This window comes from Lathyrus oleraceus, chromosome 2 (assembly GCF_024323335.1).
Source record: "Lathyrus oleraceus cultivar Zhongwan6 chromosome 2, CAAS_Psat_ZW6_1.0, whole genome shotgun sequence".
In the NCBI taxonomy this organism is placed as follows: Eukaryota; Viridiplantae; Streptophyta; class Magnoliopsida; order Fabales; family Fabaceae; genus Lathyrus; species Lathyrus oleraceus.
This window is the reverse complement of record NC_066580.1, coordinates 492,499,500-492,505,499: the sequence shown is the minus strand read 5'-3', so window position 1 is coordinate 492,505,499 and position 6,000 is coordinate 492,499,500.

Here is a 6,000-nt window from a genome sequence, read left to right as displayed (position 1 = left end):
CATCTGAATCCCAACAAATGTACATTTGGAGTCCGTTCTGGCAAGTTATTGGGTTTCGTAGTCAGCGAGAGAGGTATTGAGGTTGATCATGCAAAGGTCAAAGCAATACAAGAGATGCCTGCGCCCAAAACTGAGAAGCAAGTCCGAGGTTTTCTTGGCCGCTTGAATTATATTTCCAGATTTATATCCCACATGACTGCCACATGTGCGCCGATATTCAAGCTCCTCTGGAAAGATCAGTCTCATGATTGGACCGAGGATTGCCAGAAAGCTTTCGACAGTATCAAAGAATATTTGTCTGAACCTCCGATCTTGTCTCCTCCTGTAGAAGGAAGACCTTTGATCATGTATCTGACTGTTCTTGAAGACTCTATGGGTTGTGTCCTTGGTCAGCAAGACGAATCAGGAAAGAAAGAGTATGCTATCTACTACCTGAGTAAGAAGTTCACTGATTGTGAGTCTCGATACTCAATGCTTGAGAAGACATGTTGTGCTTTGGCTTGGTCCGCTAAGCGTCTACGCCAGTACATGATAAATCATACAACTTGGTTAATATCCAGAATGGATCCAATCAAGTATATCTTCGAGAAGCCTGCTTTAACAGGGAGAATTGCCCGTTGGCAGATGTTGTTATCTGAGTATGATATCGAGTATCGAGCTCAGAAAGCTATCAAAGGTAGTATCTTGGCTGACCATTTGGCACACCAGCCGATTGAAGATCATCAGTCAGTTCATTACGACTTCCCAGACGAGGAGATTCTGTATTTGAAAATGAAAGATTGCGATGAGCCTACACTTGATGAAGGTCCAGAACCTGGTTCTAGATGGACGATGGTGTTTGATGGCGCTGTAAATCAGTACGGAAATGGTATTGGGGCAGTAATCATTACTCCTCAGGGCACACATATTCCTTTTACAGTGAGGCTAACTTTCAAATGCACGAATAATATGGTTGAGTACGAGACCTGCATTATGGGATTGGAGGAATGCATCGATCTAAGGATCAAGCATCTTGATGTTTACGGTGATTCGACCCTTGTTGTTAACCAGATTAAGGGTGAATGGGAAACGAATCAACCTGGTCTCATCCCATACAGAGATTATGCGAGGAGGATTTCAACGTTCTTTACTGAAGTTGACTTTCATCATATTCCTCGAGAAGATAATCGGATGGCAGATACGCTTGCTTCCATGATTATGGTGAAGTATTGGAATGAAGTTCCCAATATCACTGTGATGCGCTTGGACAGACCAACTCATATATTTGCAGTTGAAGAAGTCAAAGACGATAAGCCTTGGTATTTTGATATCAAGAATTTCCTTCAGAGCCAGATTTACCCGCCTAGGGCATCTGTGAAAGACAGGAAAACTTTGAGGAGACTAGCAGGCAGTTTCTACCTCAATGGTGAAGTGCTTTACAAGAGAAACTTCGACATGGTTTTGCTCAGATGCGTGGATAGACACGAAGCAGACCTGTTGATGACAGAGGTCCATGAGGGTTCATTTGGCACTCATTCCAATGGACATGCCATGGCTAGAAAGATGTTGAGAGCAGGCTACTATTGGCTGACAATGGAGTCTGACTGCTGCAAATATGTGAAGAGATACCACAAGTGTCAGATTTATGTGGACAAGATTCATATTCCTCCGACACTTCTGAATGTGATTTCATCACCATGGCCCTTCTCCATGTGGGGAATTGACATGATTGGCATGATAGAATCGAAAGCGTCCAACGGACACAGGTTTATTCTTGTAGCAATTGATTACTTCACCAAATGGGTTGAAGCCGCATCATATGCGAATGTGACCAGGCAGGTGGTTGTGAAGTTTATCAAGAATCAGCTTATATGCCGTTATGGTGTGCCTGATAAGATCATTACTGATAATGGATCTAACTTGAACAACAAAATGATGGAAGAGTTGTGCAGTGAGTTCAAGATTGCACACCATAATTCTTCTCCTTACAGACCCAAGATGAATGGGGTTGTTGAAGCTGCTAACAAGAATATCAAGAAGATTATCCAGAAGATGGTTGTCACGTACAAAGATTGGCACGAGATGCTGCCATTTTTGCTTTGCATGGATATCGTACATCTGTCCGCACTTCAACAGGGGCAACCCCTTTCTCTCTTGTTTACGGCATGGAGGTTGTACTCCCAGTAGAGGTGGAGATCCCATCAATGAGAGTCTTGATGGAAGCCAAGTTGACCGATGCTTAATGGATTCAGAGTCGTTAGGACTAGTTGAATCTGATTGAAGAGAAGGGATTCACTGCCATGTGCCATGGTCAGTTATATCAGCAAAGGATGAAGAAAGCTTTTGATAAGAAGGTCAAGCCTCGTGTGTTCCGAGAAGGTGACCTTGTGCTCAAGAAAGTCTTGTCTTTCGCACCCGATTCCAGGGGCAAGTGGACTCCAAACCATGAAGGTCCATATGTTGTCAAGAGAGCCTTTTCAGGCGGTGCTTTGACACTTACAACTATGGATGGGGAGGATTTCACTCGTCCTGTGAATTCGGATGCAGTCAAGAAATACTTTGCCTAAAAATAAAAACAGAATGGCTCGCTAAGTTGAAAACCCGAAAGGGCGGCTTAGGCAAAAATGAGCGTCTCGGTGGATTGAAAACCCGAAAGGGCGATCCAGGCAAAACTTAGAGACATGAAAAAAATGAATATTTACATCCCGCTAGATTGAGTACCTCACCCTGGGGCAATCTAGGCAAAAATTAGGGATTTGGCAAGTAACTGCATCCTGACAAGACTTTTTGTTCTACAACCGTCTTTTCGTCAGAAATTCTCGCTCAGTCATCGTCAACTGAAGCTTCAAATACATCGAATTCAAATTGGTAGAGAAATGGTCATTATGTTCAATGTAGACCTCTTCCAATATATATCACCGATTTCAAATTTTGTACAGATCTATGGAGTCTTGCCATTTGCAGACTACCATTCCATCAAATCAATTTGAGCTTTTATCCAATTATTTGCACTCTTATTTGTTTCAATTCAACAAATGTTTTGCATGTTTTAATTGATAAAATATCATTGTTTTAAACAAATTTTTTTTTCATAAAATTGTTTTTAAACAAAGTGAACATTCACAATGATGAAAGGATAATTAAGAAATCCACAGTGCTCTCCCAAGGGTGGCATGATCTCCAACAGGGTAAGACATTTGTTCATATTCCTGGCATTGGTTGTATCCTCTTTCTCCAGATTGTTGTTGGGATTTCTCCCCAAGCAGAGCTTCTGTCGAGATTTTTTCCCCCCAAGCAGGGTATTTGTTGGGATTTCTCCCGAACATATTTTGTTGAGTAGAGCCTTTATTATGACTCCTCCTCATTCAGAGTGCTTGTTGAGGTTTTCACCTCCCTTCCCTTCAGCAGAGCAGTGATTCTTTCCTCCTCAGCAGTTGTGATTCCTTGTGGAAGGTTCGGTATTTGGTGGTTGATCCCCAGTTCTCCTTCTCTTCCTCAGATAAATCTCCAGTAGATTTGTGGGTGGCGGATTCTATCTATGGTGAGTCATCCCTAGCAGAGATCTTGCTGTTTCCTGATCCCGTCAGAATTGTTTATTCTCCGGTGATCCTGGCTTTCTCTCCTGTGGTGTAGTACCGGGCGTTCGTTCCCTGGGCCTGTTTGTGTTAGAAATGTCTGTTTGTCAGCATTCATCAAACATAAATCACGCGTAAATCATACATAATCATAACATTCAGATATTCATGTTGCATTCTTTGCCATATATCTTTTGATTGTTGCCTCCTGCTTTTTGGTGATACATTTTTCCCCAAGCAGATGTCGGTGTGTCTGATCTCCCCATTAAGAGTCAGCCCCATAAGCAGAAAGTGTCTATCCTTTCCTGCCATTCCCCCACTGAGATACATCCTCGTGGACGACGGTTGTTTCCGTTTCCTCCCAACACATATATTGGGATGGATTTCCCTATTGAGTTATATCCTCATTAGGATGGGTCTTGATTCAATTTGCCTTTTTGGTTTGATCCTGAATTGGCCTTTTTGCAACTGTCTCTCGTGCTTCCCCGTGGTATAAATGAATAATTCATTCATATTATCCCCGGTGGAATTTTTGTGGCCTTCTACCTACAACCCGGTAGTTATAAGTCCTATTTTGTGGTTTCCTACTCACTAACCGGTAGGTGTAATCCCTTCCTTGGTGTCTATCTTCATCCAACATTCGATGTTGATATTCCCTCATGTGCTCGGATAATTGTCTCGATTAAGCAATTTATCCTCAGCAGAGTTTGTGGTTTCCTACCCAGTCATCTGGTAGGTGTAATCCCTCTTTTGTGTGAATATTGTTCGGTAATCATTGATTATTCACCTTTCCCTCAGCGGAATTTGTGGCCTTCTACCTACAACCCGGTAGTTATAAGTCCTACTTTTGTTGGTTTTCTACCCACTACCCGGTTGTTGTAAACCCTACTTTTGCCCCTGTGCAGAGTTAACCTTTGTTGTTCATCCCTGTTGATGACGGTTACTCTTTGGTGGTTATCATTATCCAATATTCGGTCTTGATAGTCCCTCTTTTTGTGGATAATTTCTCCGAGCAAGCAATTTTATCCCCAGCGGGTCCTTTCACCGTTTGCCAGTGATATGTTCCCCGGATCATTGATTTTTTATCAATATATCCCCTGCGAGTCATCTTTCATCTACCCTTTTGTTGGTAATGATCGTTTCTCCCCCTGGTTGGTCACCTATTACATGCCTACAAACCGGTATCCCTGGTGTCCCTTCCTTTGCGAGTATATTATCTATGTTATGACGGCAATAGATAATATATCTCATGCACTCTTTGGTCGAAGTCTTTTGTTCTTCCCCAGTTGAGTAAGATTCGTATTCCTTGTAGAATCGAATGTCCATCCTTTAACAAGTTTGCGTTTTGCTTTCTTCCAGGATGATGAGTGTTTTGGAACACACACCAATGCACGCTTTCGGTTGATTTATCCTTTAACAACTTACAACCCGGTTGTGGATAATCTTCCATACGAGTATATTATCTACGTTATGACGACAATAGATAATATATCTCATGCACTCTTTGGTCGAAGTCTTTTGTTCTTCCCCAGTTGAGTAAGATTCGTATTCCTTTTTTCGGAATCGAATGTCCATCCTTTAACAAGTTTGCGTTTTGCTTTCTTCCAGGATGATGAGTGTTTTGGAACACGCACCAATGCACGCTTTCGGTTGATTTATCCTTTAACAACTTACAACCCGGTTATGGATAATCTTCCATGTGAGTATATTATCTACGTTATGACGACAATAGATAATATATCTCATGCACTCTTTGGTCGAAGTCTTTTGTTCTTCCCCAGTTGAGTAAGATTCGTATTCCTTTTTTCGGAATCGAATGTCCATCCTTTAACAAGTTTGCGTTTTGCTTTCTTCCAGGATGATGAGTGTTTTGGAACACACACCAATGCACGCTTTCGGTTGATTTATCCTTTAACAACTTACAACCCGGTTGTGGATAATCTTCCATGCGAGTATATTATCTACGTTATGACGGCAATAGATAATATATCTCATGCACTTTTTGGTCGAAGTCTTTTGTTCTTCCCCAGTTGAGTAAGATTCGTATTCCTTGTGGAATCGAATGTCCATCCTTTAACAAGTTTGCATTTCGCTTTCTTCCAGGATGATGAGTGTTTTGGAACACTCACCAATTCACGATTTCGGTCGATCTATCCTTTAACAACTTACAACCCGGTTGTGGATAATCTTCCATGCGAGTATATTATCTATGTTATGACGGTAATAGATAATATATATCATGCACTCTTTGGTCAAAATCTTTTTATTTTTTTTTCTCCAGCGGAGTAAGATTCGTATTCCTTTTTTCGGAATCGAATGTCCATCCTTTAACAAGTTTGCGTTTTGCTTTCTTCCAGGATGATGAGTGTTTTGGAACACACACCAATGCACGCTTTCAGTTGATTTATCCTTTAACAACTTATAACTCGGTTGTGGATAATCTTCC